This window comes from Sciurus vulgaris (genome assembly GCF_902686455.1).
Source record: "Sciurus vulgaris genome assembly, chromosome: 3".
NCBI lineage: Eukaryota > Metazoa > Chordata > Mammalia > Rodentia > Sciuridae > Sciurus > Sciurus vulgaris.
The window spans coordinates 115,738,334-115,756,489 of NC_136463.1; the positions used below are offsets into that span (position 1 = coordinate 115,738,334).

The 18,156-nt window shown below is 36.3% G+C and overlaps 1 protein-coding gene and 1 long non-coding RNA gene across 2 annotated transcripts in view; one reads left to right on the plus strand and one right to left on the minus strand.

The window, feature by feature from the left end:
* Positions 1-17,877, minus strand: part of LOC306656539 — a 79,360-nt gene extending 61,483 nt beyond the window's left edge. The window contains exon 1 of the long non-coding RNA XR_013762557.1: positions 15,954-17,877. This is a non-coding gene — a long non-coding RNA (uncharacterized lncRNA). The remainder of the gene's footprint in view (positions 1-15,953) is intronic.
* The window catches only part of TANK (TRAF family member associated NFKB activator), a 136,940-nt gene continuing 133,629 nt past the window's right edge, over positions 14,846-18,156 (plus strand). The window contains exon 1 of the mRNA XM_079131806.1: positions 14,846-15,074. The gene's annotated coding sequence lies outside the window, so the exon portion shown is untranslated. The remainder of the gene's footprint in view (positions 15,075-18,156) is intronic.

Here is an 18,156-nt window from a genome sequence, read left to right on the forward strand (position 1 = left end):
ATTGAAGGGACTTTGTTTAGCCCTGACCATAGAGAACTGGTTCTGGTTTGTGTTTGTGTCAAGACCTATGAGAAGATAGAGACCACCACCACAGCTGCAGAGGGCTATGGAAGAAATAGATGACAGCAAGTGATTTTAATGAATAGAAAGAATCCCTCTAATAGTGGAAAATACTCAAGTGTTTTTTAATGGTGATGAATGATAAACCAAGGAATTCCAGGTAGTCCAAAAGAAATAATAAAACATATTCCTCTCTTACTTATATGTATATGAGAGGAGGAAAATGCCTGTAGGTGATTGAGTGCAGTAATGTGGGATACCGTAAACACCACAGAGATCTGGACTTTGGAGAACTCTTCATGCTATTTGACAGTCAAGAAAAGAAGCAAAGGCTTTGAAGAGAAACTTGGGTTTCAATCCTACTTCTTAACACATTAGCTGTGCAACTCTGGGTAATTTGTTTAACTTCTCTGAGTGTTATCTACAAAATGGAAAGCCAACCACCAAAAATTTTAGGTTGACATAAAGATTAAACAAAATTGATATAGAAAAAAAAAAAAGAGGAAATAAGTCAAACATTAAACTGGAGGTGGAGGTGGGGAGAGCCCCAGGTTATGCACTGAACTTCAGACTAGTTACAAAACTGTATTTTCCACTTTTCTCACCCTTACCCGGATTAACAAATGCTCACACCATGTTCAGTATTGAAACCGTAGCTTGTGACTGTCATGTGTCCACACAGCTGTCCCAGACCACCACAAGACTGCTTCCATTACTGAATCCATCTTACAAATCCTGTCAACATCTTTAATCACTATATTTTATAGAATTTCTCATATTTAGAACTTTATCTAGTTCAGATCCAGCCAAACTATAACTTTTGTTTTAGGGTCCATTTCATGTAACTGCTGTCAAAAAGTTTTCCCCTAAGTCTGCCCTTAGTGATTTAAGCAGTCTTGAATACACCAAATCACAGGGAAGAGGAAGACCTAAAATGAACCTTTGAGAACAAGGTCCCATTAATAATTAAGAAATACAGAGTCTCAGGAATTCATGATGTTAACTATTGAGAGTTAAGCCTGAACTAACCTGTAAGTCAAATGTGATAGTTGTAGGGGTAAAGAATATTTCTCTTCTCACTCCTCATTAAGGTTCATGACTGACACCCCTATAACAGGAGACAGATTAACAAGGGGAAAATACACAAATTTATTTAATAAATGATTCATTAACACAGGAACTTTCAGAAATAAACATCTGGGGAAGTTTATGTCTTTTTATGGACACTCATGCAGAAATATGCTAGCGAACACAGGATCTAATCCAATGGCAATCAACTGAAGGTGGGGGCACTCAGAAAGGCTTATGCGTTCAGATTTTTCATGACTTTTTTGCCTGATATTCTTTCCCTTTAGGTGTAAGGCAGGACAACTGTCCTATAAGTGTCTTCCTTCCTACTTTTAGGGAAAGTGGGTCAAAGAATTCTTTTATGTTCAACTTTTAGAGGAAGAAGGCAGGAGAAGGCCAGTGTGATAGTTAATATTGGTTGTCAACTTGCCTGAATTGGGAGACGCCTAGAAATTTGGTAAAGAACATTTCCGGGTATGTCTGTAAGGGTGTTTCCAGAGACATTTGGCACATGACTCAGCAAACTGAGTGGGGAAGACCAGTCCTAAAAGTGGGCGGCAGCATCCAATTGCCTGGGGAACCAGATTGAACAGAAGGTGGAAGAAGGGGAAGCTCATACTCGCTCATACTTGCTCAACCCTTCTCAAGCAGGTACATTTTTTGGTTGTTGTTACTGCCTTTGTCTGAGAACATCAGACTCTAGATTCTTCAGCCTTTGCACATTGACTTGCACCAGCAACTCTCAGGGGATGAGAGTGGTTCAGCTTTGGCCTAGGCTGCATCATTCAGTCCTCTTTTTCTGAGGCTTTCAGTTTCTTGGAATAAACAGTTACTGATCTCCCCAGCTCTACAGTCTATAGACAGCCATTATGGGACTACTCAGTCTCTGATCATATAATCCAATCAAATAAATCCCCTCTTATGATCATATGTACTTCTACTCCTACAGGGAAACCTGACTGAAGGTCAATCAGCGAGTGACCTTCCTACTCCAGCTGTGATCTCAGTTTCCAGGGCACCCTATTTTGAGTTTTCATGTTCTGAGCCCCAACAGAGCCTACAATTCTATTCCAACTCCCCCTGGGTCTAACTTAAACCTCGGATAAAGAAAATGCCTCTTTTTGAACTCTTGGGTGTCTTCAGACCTGGGACCAATCTGACCCTCCACCTAAACTTCCAGAGATTACAAGGCCACGATTATAAACCAAGAAACTCCACAAGGATCTAGAAGTCAAACTAGCATTTGACATCTCAGCTGCACAGGGAAAGAAGAATGGGAATAGCCAAAGAAATAACAGAAGAAGAATGAAAGGAGATGAGAAGTGAGAAGAAACAAAGATGGCCAAAAGTGATTATATAAAACACAGCTTCTTAAAATATATTTCATACGCGATTCATGCTACAGCAAGTCCATCAGCCCTCATGAGATATGTATGAAGAATTATACACCCTGATCCTGACTTCAAACCTTGCATCTGCCCTTTATTATCTATGTCCAAATCTCTGAGCCCACATTATCTTTTGAAAAACACCTAATTCACAGAATAGTTGTGAAAAAGAAATGAGAAAGCCTAACCCAGCCCAGAATAGGCATCCAATAAAAGTTAGCTTCTTGCTCCTTTCCTTCATTGGGATTTGCAAACTAGGTGTTAAGGTAATAAAAAGAATCTCCACATTTCCAAGATTAGCCTTTTGTGGAGCTGTTCCACTTCAAGGCAGTCTAATTAACACCCATTCTTCACCTTCACCCACGCATTCATCAGTTTCAACAACAGTTAATCACTAGCAGGAGGTCGCAGAGCAGAGCAGATCCAGGCCTTAATCCCAATTTATACTTCTGAGTATCTGTTTGCTATAGGAAATTTCAACAACATGACAACACACAATACCTCATTTGTAGTTTTAAATATATATATGACCTTCAAATTCATGCTCCCCTTCATTATGGTTCCTAGCAGTAAAATATATATACATATATATTTCTAATTAAATATTTACTGTAGTTTTCATATTCATTTATATAGCATATACTTATGCAATAATAGAAATGATTTTTGTAGATTGTAAATACTTATTTTTCCTCTTCATATCTTAAAAGAAATAAAATACTGCAGAATTTGCAATGCTGATTGTACATAACAATGAACAGAAGAAAAATTTTAAATGCTGATTCTTGAAGCAGCACATCATAGCAGAAGTGTGTGGCAAGGCAAAGCCATTCACCTTATGACTAGGAAGCAAAGAAGAGAAATTGACCAGGGTCCCACAATCCTTTTTAAGGACAGGCCCTCATTGACCCGAGAACCTTCCCCTAGGTTCCATCTCCTAAAGGTTCTACTACCTCCCAATAGTGCCACCCTGGGGACAAAGCTTTTTTATACATGGGCCTTTGGGGATATATAAGATCCAAACTACAGCATCAAGTTTGAAAATTGATACCTACCTAAACCACCTCATGCATATCTTCCTTTTTAAGCTCAGTGCAGTAGATACACATGTAGATACACGGGAAGGCCAGTTTCTATGTCTTTTTGCACCATCTCATCTTCTTTCTCCTACCTGTGGCTAACATTGATAGGTTCTGTTATGTCCAAGTTATGCCAATCCTCTCTCCTATCTATAGAGGAAATGCCAGACTGAACAAAAAGAGCTTTTTATTTTTTCTGTTTTTCCAGAATATGAATCTCTGATCTCTATCAAGTTGCTACAGACAGCTTTATTCAGAGTAGGCTGCATTTGTAAGCAGCCCACACAGTATAAGCACCTAGAAGAAGAGCAAATGTCTGAGTCTCTGTCAGATCTAATTCTGCCATCTTTTAAGAAATTATGTTGACTTTGTAGAGAAGGCAAAACTGCTTTTCCCCATGTTTTAAAACTGCTTCAATGACAGTTGAGATGAAACCAAAGAAAAGTCTTTTGGAATTAAATTTGTAGATTAACTTTTGAATTGTTTACTGTTAGGCAAGCTGTGAAAGCAGAGGCAGGGTCCTTCCGGCTGAGTCATGATGGTGAGTTGAATCATAGGAGTCAAGCAATCACAAGGCCACAAACTATACAAGTCAAGCAAGGGAGGAGCAGCAATCAAGCCCAGATGATACATTCATGATCAGAAGCATGATCATTAAAATCAGGAGTAAAGCAGAAATAGCTCAGGAGCATAGGCTGTTTGAGTCTGGCAACCATAGCAAAATCAGGAAAATAGTAGATCAGAATGCCATTGTTTGGGGATCAAGAACACAAAAGATCAGAGGTAGATACAGTGCCCTTTGAGTCAGATTTCTCTGAAAGAAAGCTTAAGAAACTTTAAATCTTCTCTATCAGCCCTAGTCTGCAAAATAGCTCCCATTTCCCCAATCTATCCATTTCCCTGCCTGTGGGAAACACCCTGAAAGACTGATGAAAATGATGAGACATATTCTATTCACCAAACTAGTCCAACTGTATGAACTGAAGCAATACCTGAAGAAACAAATCCATATATCAAACTGTCTTGTTCTACTTACACATATAGCCAAAGTCTAAACTTTGTTCTTAAATTGTCTCAATAATAAAATTACTGATGTGTATAAGGATATTAGCAGGATTTTCCTGTTGCTTCTGTTTGTCATCTGAAGGCCTAGAGCAGAGAACAGTATTAAGAACCCACCTTGTCCATGAATTTTCAAAGAGATCATCCAAAAAGGCTGGTCCAGAAATTCAACCCCCAAAATAGAAGGAGGCAAAATGATGACTCCAACAGGATTATAGTGGGGGCGGAGGTTGTTTAGAGAGAACACTGTGCATTTTCCCTACCTGTCTCATGCTAGGTTTCAGAAGCGTACTCAGCATACTCACAACCCATCAGCTGAATGAAAGGAAGGGCTGTGAGAGAACCTCTGACCAGTATTTACTATCCACTCAAGTTAGTAGGGTAGAGAGACTCCTACGTAGAAAAGTTTAAAGGCAAGAAGCTGGCCTGGAGCTGATGCTGAAAACAGAGCAAAGAGAAGAGGGTTATCACAGAAATGACCCACATTGTTGAGTGCAGCAGAGCAAATTAACACATGTGTTGAAGCTCTAATCCCTACTACTTCAGAATATGACTGTATGTAAAGAAAGGGCCTTTAAAGAGGTGATCAAGTTAAAATGAGTTCATTTAAGTGGTTATAATCCAATTAGACTGGTGTCCTCCTAAGAAGAGTAAATCTAGACAGACGAAGAGGTAGGGATGGGCCTGCACAGAAGCAGCAAAAAGACATTCATCTGCAAGCCAAGGAAAGAAGCCTGGACAGGTTCTTCATTTATGGCCTTCTGTGGAAACCAACCTGCTGGCACCTAGATTTTGGATTTCCAGACTACAGAACTGTGAGAAATAAATTCATGTTGTTTAAGCTGCCCTGCCTGTGGTATTTTGGTACAGTGGCACTACCAAACCAAAACATCTAATAAGCTGGTTAATTGGTAGGAAAGAGGAATCTACTGCTTATTAATTTAAATGCTATATATCATAATTGCACAAACTTCATGAACCCTACCTCTAACAAACTATAAATTAACCTTAAAAGTCAATTTGTCATCTTTTTAAATTTTTTACTATTTTTCTAGAGGAAGAAATGAACTTCTCTATCTTCAATCTTCCATTATAAAACATCTGAAGTTTTGTAGCTTCTTATTGTATCTTAACATGTCAGAAATATAAACAAATTTTCTCTTTACATAAAGACAAGTAAACTCTTCTAGTTAACATAAATGTATGTTTTAGTCAGTTTTTTTTTTTTTTTTTCAGCTTTAATTAAAAGATCTCACCAGAACAATTTTAGAGGAGGAACAATTTTGGGGGGTTCCTGGTTTTAGAGGTCTCAATCCATAGACAGTGAACTCCATTTCTTGGGGCTCAAGATGAGACAGAACCATCATGGCAGAGGAGTGTGGCAGAGGAAAGCAGTTCACAGGATGATCAGAGACTCCTTCAGTCAGATACAAAATATATATCTCAAAGGCACACCCCCAATGACCCACCTCCTTCAACCACACCTTACCCACCTTTAGTAAATCCAATCTGGGGAATTAATTCACTGAGTAGGTTAAGGATGTTATAACCCAATCATTTCTCCTCTAAACCTTCTTGCATTGTCTCACATATGAGCTTTTGGGGGACACCTCACATCCAAAGCATAACAATATATGTTCAAATAGGAGTACTGCATTCAAGGCCTTAGCTACGTTTCTGTGGCCAGAAGAGAGAGTAATCTGGAAGTTCACCAAAATGGTTTGAAATGATGTGTAATAAGTTTTGAAAGGAAACGGTGATTAAGATACAGAGTGTCAGTTAAAGACTTCTCAATCTCTGGGAAGGATTTGCTATCTCCAATCATCTTAAGGTTCAATGGTCAATAGTTCAATAGTTATCCTTCATGAAGTAGTTACATTTTAAGTGGGGTCAAATTCTTATATTACAAAAAAAAAAAGACTAACCTATTTTAGATATTAGTCAAAGAGTATTGGGGAGTGCTAAGACTTTGGTGGGCACTAAACTCAGAAAGATATTTTACAGTTAGAACCTGCTTCACCAACCTTCAAATAATAAAGTTACTATACTTGAATAAAAACTACTATTGAGAGACATACATTATTACCCTATATTACATGTGTGACTACACTACCGGTGTGTCTCTGCACCATGTACAACCAGAGGAATGAGAAGTTGTGCTCCTCTTGTGTAAAATGTGTGAAAATACATTCTACTGTGATGTATAACTAATTAGAACAAATTTTAAAATACATAAATAAATAAATTAAATAAATTTAGGTGGAAAAAAACCTACCATGGAATGTTAATGTAGCAGATATAATGAAAACTAACACTGCATTCAAAAGTGTACCATCTAAATATATATTTCCTCCCTAATCCAAAATCATTTTTATTGTCTGCTCTGTAAAAATTGCACTGGAACAACAAAATATTTCTATTTTCTAGTGAGCACAATGTCAAGCTTTGTCAGTACAGGGAACCAAAAAGGCACTACAACTAGAATGGGCTTTTCTTCCTAGTCCTACTGTTTTCCATTTGGTTCTTGTTCCTATCTCATGGCTGCCATATGCAAGTGTGGAGTTTATTCAGCAACATTCACCCCCAACTTGCTGTGGCATGTGTATGGATGGTTTCTCATCAAATCTCAGGGGCATCCCTATTGACAGTTTTCCAATGAACCCCACAAGTACCCCCAACGTCAGCTTCTCAGCCTCAGTCCCCTTGCACTTTGAGGTAGTGTTTATTTTTTGCTCAGCCTCTATGGACCAGTTCTGGCCTGGGCAACCAAACAAACTTCTTTGCAATCTAGTGGTCCACAACCATACCTTTTCTTGAGTGATTTAAATTCCAGTCTTGAGGACAAGGGTTCTTTCTCACATTTGTTCCTTACTTGGATATCCTCTTAGGGCCCAAGAGTATTCTTTTGAGTTATCTTAATCTTTTTTATAGAACACCATCTGATATAGTTAATAACTCTTTATGTTAAACTTTTCCTCTTCAAATAACTATATGGTTTCTACCTCTTGATTGGACCCTGTCTGATGTGGGTAATTATAATTATTAGTAACTATAATTATTAGTGTTTATTAATTGTAAAAATGTATGGCTTTCAGTGTGATATTTCCATATGTGCATATATCATGCTTTGATCATGTCAAGAGTAAGTTTTAATTCATTTGTTTAAAAAACCAAAGTACACAAAGAACCAGAAAAATGGTTTGACAGTCTGCCAGTTATCTACTTCAGTATCTTGAAGCCTAATATCTTGATCACAATAAATGAAAAAGAAGACAAAAAGGCAGTAAGCATTCAAATTCTAGAAAGATAGGCTCTCATACTAATTCTTCAACCAAAAATAAAATAAAACCCTCAAGCAAACTAAAAATTCAAATCTAAGTATACAAAAGCCTTAAACAACTGTCAAGTTTAAATATTGTTGTGCCCAAATGAATACCTTCTGCATTTAGTTTTAAAAATATCTGGGGAAAGAAGGAAAGAGGAGCATTTGCTTTCTGCAAGAATATTAACCACACAGAAGATGTTGGAAGTCTTATGTCTTCAGTCATGCTTTGCACATGGTATGCGAAGTCCCACACTTAAAATGGTAGGAATGAGAATCATAATGCCAGTCTCACAGTTGTATATATCAATACTTAGGGCCAGTGCTCGACACATAGCAACTTCTCCATAAAGACTGTTTGCTTTGTATTCATGACTTCTTTTTCATTATATTGAATATTATGACATGAAGATTACAGCTGCCTATAATAGAAAATGCAAGTCAAAGAAAGCCAGTCCTGCCCACCTATGGATAGTGGGTGAAACTAGCTTTCCAAGCCGTACATAGGAAATGAAGGAAAGGAGGTAGAGGCAGTATGGAGATTACATAGACATAAAAGATATTATCTAAATAATTTAATTTCCCTTCATTTCATTTCCCTGCAAAACTTGCATGAATTCACCATATGATTTTACAAAGTCAGTGAAGAAAAATATAGCAAGGAATAAACAATAACAACAAAAACCCATTTATGTGATTTCATCATGTGCTTAGGGTTTTAAATGCTTTACGCATGTTAATTCATTCAGTTCACAAAACTACCAAAGATTTAGGCAAGTTAGTCAAGGGTACAGTCAGGATTTGTACTGTACAGCATACGGTTCCTGTACCCCTATGCCTAAGACTTCTGCTAGACAATCTCTCAACAAAGAGGTAATTTTTAATTCCTCTGACAAGCTACAGAAAGCAACACGGAGTTCAGATCTATGGCTCCATTCCCCCAAATTGATCAACATATAGCAACTGATGAATAAAGAATTAATGATTAAATAAATGACGGGAAAGAGGTATTCCTAAAAACGCTTTTTTCCCATTTGAACAATATATTAAAATTTGAAATTCAGTGACAAGAGAGACAAAGCACCCAGGCCTTTCACCAACAGAATAATTAGAAAACATTCTCCAATCACATCCCACTCAGCTTTTAAACCTTAATAGCATCTTTAGATTATAAAGCCAGAGATGATCAAGTACTTTGGAGCTAGGGTCCAACGCCACTGGAAATCTGTCAACACCATCAGTCAACTGTTTGATACTGAGAAAATCAATTAATCTCTTTTATGTTTCAGTTTCTTTCTTCTCAAAGTAAAGGAATTCAACCTGGTTATCTACAGAATAACATGCCCCCATACAAAATTGCCCCTACGCTTTTAACACTACCTCAATCTTTCCCCCCCAAACAATAGCTTGTGGTTTTAATAATGGAACCCATGTTTATTGAATCTCCCATTGTGGTTCTAGCATCCTGTTAAATATGATCAAATTAAAAGGGAACTTAACTGGTGAACCAAGAAATAAAATAACACACAAAGAACCTTGAAATCACTCTGCAAGCCTCAGCTAGTTAATCCTCTCGACATCCCCCTGGAGTCAAGCTAACAATTTCCAAAGGTCAGATCTCATCGAGAGTCTGACTTATTTTATTAAAGTCATAGAAAAACCCTGAGTTCGTGGATTATCCTTTCTGTCTCTCCCACTTTTCTCTTTTCCTAATTTCTGTCTCACTATCACTGTGCCTTAGAGGTTACAGAAGGGCTAACATTTTTTTTAATCTTCCCATTTGTGGAGAATTACAAGTATGAACTATTAATCCTGTTAATATTAGAAACTGTATCCATACTAAATCATTGTACTGTGTGTGCTCACATAGAAAATTATTGATGACCTTAGACATCTCACAGCAATTTCAATTTCATGAATTTATAAATCCAGAAGAAATATGTTTCAGATATCACAGATTTGCTTTCTATCTTTTATAAGTGCTGAAACTCTGTAAAGGGAGTTCAGTAATTTCTATTTCATACTAATATCTAAACTACTTTTCTAGGTTTCTCAGTTTAGAATAAAAATGCCTATGAGACATATTATTATGGTTGGTGGTTCTCATTAACATTATAAAGGAGAAATCTCAGTTCATAGATCAAAATAAAGTGGCTATTTGGCAATAAACTGAATGTATTGCTACCTTGTCCACTAAAAGAGAAAGTAGAATTTGTAATGCCTGGAACAGACCATTCTATCATGAGACATCTCATTCCCTGAGGAAATTCTGTCAACTTACAGAGATTTTTTATGGAAATTTGAATATTTCACCTTGTATCCTGTAGAAAGTATCATGGATTTTTTTATAAGACTTACTAAGCTATACATAATGGACTAGAAAGGAAAAGATTGAAGGATGAGTAAACCTGCAGAAACAAAATGCACACTGTCCTGTTCCCTAACAAATGGAAAGGAATCTGCTCCAAGACTGTCATATTTTCTGAAATTGACACTTGAGAAAAGGCAACAAGCCCAATTTGCTCCCTGTTTTCAATAAGAGCACCTCTTCAGCATCCCACTCCTTTTTCCTTACCATCCCCTGGCTGTCTTCAGTTGTACTACATGCTTGTTCCAAGACCAAAATGGAAGTGGTGAGAAGGAACTAACAGTGGATAACCTCTGGTCATTAATTTCTTATCAGACTGGAAGCATCTAAAACTGGGCATTAAAAGTAATCAAAGTGGTAGAGAAAATATCTGAACTTCCTATCAACTCCCTTGAAATTCTATGCTATCAGTGAATGAGATTCTGTATCCAAGTACATAATAGTAAGCATGCTAGATGCACTGTATTAAAGTTGTTAAGAGCATGAATCTTGGAGACAGATGCCAAAGGGGGGTTGTATCCATGAAAGAGCTCTACCTTTATATGGTACTTATAAAGATTGAATGAAGTAATACATGTAAAGTATTTAGAATTGTGCCAGGGCCACAGTAAATGCTATACAGGTATTAGTCATTGCTACTTCATCTGAGACTTTGTCTTTCAAAGTTCCCAAACAATGCTCATTCGTCATATTTGTCCCACAGTACAGGAAGAGGGAACTCATTACCTCCCAAGGTGATATATCTCATCTTCTGACTATTGGAATGTTGAGCTTTCTATAATGAACCAAAATTTGTTTTCCATATTGTTCCTGCTTGCTGGTCTGAGGCTTACCTTGAAGCTATAAAGAATACAATTGATATTTGAATACAGTTATTTCATACCTATTTGCTCTAGGCTAAATATTCTCTATTCCTGGAGAGACATACATAAAACATGGGTGAGTATTTGATAATAAATGATTTGTTTACAGTTTTAAATAAAGGTACCCAGAAAAGATGGATCAGAAAGCAAGACTAGTGCTTCCCTCATTCTAGTGGGAATCCTAAGGTCCTGTTGGTTTGGAGATTTTTTTTTTTTTTTTTTTTTAGCATACCTATATTACTGCCTCAAGTAAAATGCAAGTCGATTTTATGTGACTGCTGCTAAATTGCACCTCATCAACCTATTCTGCGCTCACAAATTATTTTCTGATTTTTGTTTGTTTGTGGGATAGTGGTCGGGAGGGGAGAAGAAGTAATTAGACAACTTTATCTCCATTAAATTCCATGTTGGCATCAGTCTATTATTTGAGTTGGTCAAAATATTTTTGGATTTTGATTCCACCAACCTTTGTTTCAATATATATCACTAAGTGTCCTTTTCCCTTTCAGCAAAAATACATAGTTGTCATATAGTGAGGAGGACAGAGTGCTGGGGAACCCAGTGCCACACTTTGATTCCTATTCTCAAAAGTAATAGACTTAAAGTACTTCCTAATTGCTCAGTCTGTGTACCTCATAGATTTAGATTTATTTCTTAAGCATAGATGCTGAGAGCCTTAAAATGGTGTCTATTATCAAGAATATAAATAATCAAAAAAAAGAATATAAATAATCATCTTCAATGTTAAAAAGCAAATTGAGATTTTTAGAAAAAAATTTACTTATAAAACTATGGAAACAAGCAAAAAACCATATGTTCAGCCTAAAAAACATAGTTAATTCATTAAAAATATAGGAAAAGGTGTAAAATAAATTTTTAACTCTTGATCCTTTTGCTTATTCAGTTCCTGGGCATTTCTGCATGTATAGTTCTAGCCTGGAGAACTGTTTCTCTGCCTACACAGCAACTTTTTACTCTGTACATCAGTAAGCAGAGTAAAATGTTGCTTGGCTGTGTCTTTTCCTTAAGATTGTGAACTCTTCAAGGAAAGCAAAGCATTTTAATAACCCTTCCATCCTACACATAATAAGTAATAAAGGTTTATTAAACAAATAATAGGACAAGAATACCAACTGCATGTCCCTACTAATAATATAAGGTCAATCATTATCTTAGGTTACTTGAGGAATAGATATAGTTTCCCTACTCTGCCTCCCTCCTTTCTTCCATGAAGTGGGGACACTTTTAATTCTATAATTAAGACACAAATTGTGAGTATCCCCACTAAGGAAGCAATACTTTGGCATAAATTTGTGTTAAGTCACTAATTAGTAATATTAGCTACTCTTCCCAGGGCACAGTTTATAGAGGCTGAAGAAGTAGCAGAAAAAGACTATCCATCATTTCTGCTGATCCCAACCCTCAATATAGAATAGGATCTTACATCTTAGGATCAACCCTACTGTGGTCATGGGCCAACAAAATATTGGCACAGTAGCCAACCAGCAAATAGAGCCTAGAAAATTTTGAGTTCCCATTAATACCATGCCTGGATCATGGATTCATCCTGTAGGTGCCCATTTGATCATCTGAACCAAGTTTCTCAAACACCCACCCCATACAGCCTAGCTGCACAACTCACTTCAGGGCTAGAGTCATAGGCTATAATTGCACCCCAGTCAGCAATTAAGAGGCATGGCTTCCTTGTCCTCCGCTTTCTCCAGGGAAGAGTCTGCTGTGGAGGATTCTTCTTAGGGAGGCCTTCCACCTAAGAACCCCGTTGCCCCTTAGCAGTGCTATTCTCATTGTTTGATTAGTAACCCCCGTGACATTCTTCGTTGCCTGAATGGGAACTTGACTTGCCTTCCACCCTCCACCTTGGCTTGGCACCCTTCATCCCCTTCCTGCCCTGGTCACTTTCCTCTAAACCATGCCATTCTGACTTGATGCCATTTCTCCTTCCTCTCCTCTAGGAATTTCTGCATTTCTGTCAGCTCTGGTCACATGGTTTATGACTCTGAGAGGAAATAAAGGGTAGATAGGGGGCAGGGAGTCGGAAAGGGAACCACTGGGAATAACAAAGATAAAAATTTCCAACTGCCTTACATTCTTTGCATAGAGGCTAAACTGGTCAGTGGCCTAGGTTTTACATTTCATATACTCTGGCAGAATTTCTTCAATAAGCATCTCTAACTTTAGCTTCTTTGTCATGACCTCAAGAGCCTCTCTCAGGCAATACCCCAGGAGGCTAGGGCCAACATCCCCAGGAATAGCCAGCTCTATAGGTGCTTGGATGTCAGCCAAGCCCAATTGCCAACACAAATAGCAGAGGGAGGGGACTCAGGATGAAGAGACAAAGAAAGTGGCATGGAAGTTAAGACAGGAGTACTAGTTTTTTAAAAAACTGTGCTTTTAAGATCTTGTTTATTCAAAAATGTAAACTCTTGAGAAATAAATTTTCCTTTCACCAGTGGCAACCTCATTTTTTTGTTTTGTTTTGGGATATTTACAGCGGCTTTTATTTTTTCATCTCACCTGAGAACATTTAACATTCATCAGTAAGATAGCTATAAAGCATGAAGTGATAAAGGAAATTTAATACTTCATTATATATTCGATGAGTAAATGAAACATTTAAATATATTACTCAGCATTTTAGATACTTTCAAAATTATTTTTATAGAATAATTCCGTAATAATTAGCAATAGTTCAGATTTACTTACTATATCATCAAAGAGAGGACAGTGTTTTAAAATAGAAAAGAAACTAGACTAAGAATCAGAAGTTGCAAATTCTAGTCCTTTTACTAACTGGAACTGTGGGTAAGGCCTCCTCAGACTTCTTATCTGGACCAGGCAGGAGCTGAACATAGAGAGCACTCAATTGATTGTCTTTTTCCATTTTGATGATGAGATGAGAGTGTCATACAGTAAAAAAGAAAATTGTACTTCTATTCAAAAGACTCTAATTTTAATCTAAATGTTGGTTCTGACTTCCTTTGTGACCTTAAGCATTTACCTTCTTCTGTTTCCTCATCTGGCATAAAAAGTAAGAGGAACAGAAGTGTCTAGGGATATTTCCAGCTCTAAAATTTCATAACAGAAAAATGACTGTGGGGCATATGTTGCCTTCCATTTGTATGTAAAACCTGTTGCTCTGTTCCAAATAGCCTGTGAGAAATACACGCTTTGGTAAAGCATTTCCCCAGTATGCTAGAACATGCACTCTTCTACATGAACAGTGAACCTGAGTTTTCAAAACAGAAAAGCTGCCTGCAGAGACTTCTTTGCTTCTCCCTTCTTCTGAGTACTTGAGCTCAGGCTGTGGAATCCAGTAGAAGCCTTATTTTATTAGGTTTATCCAATAAATGAAACAAGAACAACTATACTCAAATTTGGTATTTACCTGTTGCTTATAAGCATATTATTTAGTTCAAAAAGTGACTTCTTAAAGGCTAAAAAAGGCAATTATCAAATAAACTTTTCCAATTTCTTACATGAAAATGTGCTTTATCAAAAAGCATTTTTATGTTTACAGTTTCTAGCTTTTTGTTAAAATATCAGGTAGAGGGTCTTCACTTCAAAAGGAAGTCAGAGTTACAGTCACGAGTGGCTTACAGAATATTTTCTGGTAGTTGTGCTTCATTTCAATATCTTGCCATGATTGGCTGTTGATAGCTACAAATAAGGAAGTCTTGAAGTCAGGGGATTTCTCAGTGGAAGTTCCCAATTCAACACCGGGAAAGCTCAGGACAATTTAAGCAGCATTGGTAAATCCTGTGCAAACAGCTTCCAGAATGTGTAACTGCCTACATCTTTAAAGAGAAATACCCTGTGATGGAAGATTTGTAACCTGGAGAAGAGGTAACCAAATTTTATTATTCTATCAATTCTCAACCTTAGCAAGGTGGCCTGAATGTCTTCTTATGTATTGCAAGTTTATTCTACTCCTGTATTTGTTGAAAAATTTGTATGATTCAGAATTGCCTTTGTATTCATTGTCACAGTTGGAAAATTAGCCTTTAAAAAAGCCAAAACCAGAGGAAAGCTTAAAATACTGCTTTTTGTTTTCTTTCTAACTTTAAGATAAAAATTATTATGCCTCTAACTGAAATGAGTTTTTAAAATTTACATCTAGAATAAAAGCCTTATTCAATGAGTGATTTTTAAAACACAATGTAAGACTGAAAGTTGTTTGGCTTCAGTTGTATTTAGCTTGCTAGTTTGAAAAATCAATTAATACTGGATGTATTCATACTTTCTTTGGGTTATTTTTTTAGAAACCAACTCCTGCCTGATCCAGCATATCTGTTGAAACATTAACTCATTTAGCACTTTCTACTTCATAAGAAACACAAGATAATGAATATTTCATTATACTAAAGTATTAACCTTATACACAACCTGCAATACCTATTTTAGAATATTCAAACTTCTAGAATTTATAGTAATCTGATCTTATTCTGACCCTTTTATTTTCACAATAAAAATGAATGTTAAAGATTGTGTAGTATTTTCTTATTTCCTTAAGAATAACCTTGGAAATAGTGATAGTTCAAAAACATTAAGCATCAAGAACTATTATCAGTATTATATTAATAGCTATCGTTTATTGAGTACCTGCTGGAGGAAAATAGTTATAATAGCTCTTAAGTAACAGAGAGCACTTTTTCAATGAGTTTCTTTTACCACTGCCCTGCTGCCTTCTTATAATATTAAAACAGTATTTAAGGGATGTCTTACCCAAGTTACAAGGTGATGGAGAAAAAGGAAACTGACTTCATCAGGTCACAGAATAGTTACATCGTTGCTAGCAGCCATCTCCCTTCACTCTCTCACTTGTCCACTCTATCCCCTCACCCCTTCAGGGTGTACTTATATGTGTGCACAGGTGGACACACTGTCTGCCTCCGGGATGACATGGAGCTGTCCCAACCTGCCTGATATTCCTGTCCAACAGCCACTGGAGCCCTAGGGCAATGTCCAGTTATTTCTCTTAAACACGTGATCACAAAAGAGATGGATAACTGGATGATTCAAAATAAATCTGTTAAATCCCCCTGAAATAAAGTTCTGGTTGGAATTTCATGAACTTTGTACACTAACTTGAAGAAAATGATCACTCTTATAGTAGAGAACCTTTCTGTCTGTAAATATTCTATGTCTTTCCACGTGTTAAGTTTTCAGCAAACATTAGGGTTCCTTGTTTATTGTAAAACATATTCCCGTATATTTGGTTTCGTCTTCTTGTGTGGGCAGTAGGAGTGTTATCTTGATAAGGATATTCTTTCCACTCTATTTTCTAACTAATTACTGCTAACATCTTGGTTTCACAATTTTATCTTTCATCTACCATGTTATTGCTCTCTTACTTTTTCTAAATTAAGTCATTCCTATGTGATGTTAAAATAGATTAAAAATACATAAATGTATCTCCTCCCCTTTTTCTCCTCATCATATTGGCCAGAATTTCTGAAAGGGTACTTAATAACAGAGGAGAGAGCAGTCAACCTTGTCTTGTTCCTGATCTCAGTGGGAATTTCCCTTCGTGGTTAACATTAAGAATGACGTTGGTTGTTGGTTTGAAATAAACACATTAATCATTAAAAAAATAGCTATCAAATATCCTAGTTTATTAAGGATATGTTTTAAAAAGAAAATAATATTCCAGGTTAAAGTATATTTGACATCTGTATAGTTTTTCTACTTCAAACTAAATAGTGCTCTGCTGTGATACAAAACAGTAATTGCATTTTTTAAAACTCCATGTTACCAAAAATCATATTATTAATTTGATTGCTTATGTAATAAAGGTAGATTTATAGTTATAAACTGCATTTTATTTTTGCCTTGTTGAAAATAATCAATCAAACCAAACCTACACATTTCCTCTTTTTCTCTTCAATCCACATGCTTAGACGCCTCTTCTCTATTATTTTGGTTTCACAATTCAGTTCAAAACTCAAACTAACATAAAAGAATGAAAACAATGTGGCATAAGCCAAGGAACCCTATCCAAGCAGAGCAACCAGATACATAAACAAAGCAGCTGTTCCTCCGCTATGTGAAAACAGCTTTCTTCTTATTATTACAGTGTTAATTGCAGACCCCAATTCAGTTACAACCAACAATGGTATGCAAAATGTATGTCCAAATTGATTAATCTTATATCTAACTTATATTAAGAAAAGGCGTACTGAAAAAGAAATGTTTGTAATTCACTGGGAATTTCTGCATTATATTCACAAGTTAAATTAACCTGTATATCCACTTTCCAGAACCTATCATTGATGGGTTTCCATGTTAATATTTGGCTAACTACATAAAGTAAAATGCTAAAAATGCCAAAATGTTTTTTACAAGTTTAACGAAAGTTATCTGTTTCTTGAAATGTATAAAGGATAAATCCATAACACCACCTAGCCTTGAGACCCCTTTTTGGAGGGGAATTTCCAGTGTCTTCTATTTTTATTGATCTGTTCGAGTTTTATGCCACTTTTCACACAATTTATTTGTACTTTAAAATTTTTCTATCAAATTTTTTTAAATGTATTGGCACACATGGTATTGTCTTGTACTTTGTCATCTATATAACTATATGGATAACCCTTTGTTATTGCTCATTTTGTCCTTTTATGTATTCTCTCCCCACCCCCACCCCACCCCCAATGTGATGTCACAAAGTAAATCTCTTGGGTGTATCACTTTTATAGTTGACTGATTTTTAAAGAATTAAGTTTTTAATTTTTATTAATATTTTCTTAATACCTTTTCAGACTAACTTACTTTTTACTTTTCTCAGTTGGTGGGTTGAATGCTTATTTTATTTACTTTTAATTTTTTTGTTTTGTAATGAAAATATTTAAGGCTAGGAAATGTTTAGTACCATTTTAACTACATCTTATAACTTTTGACATGTCATTCTTACATTATCACTTTACTGTTT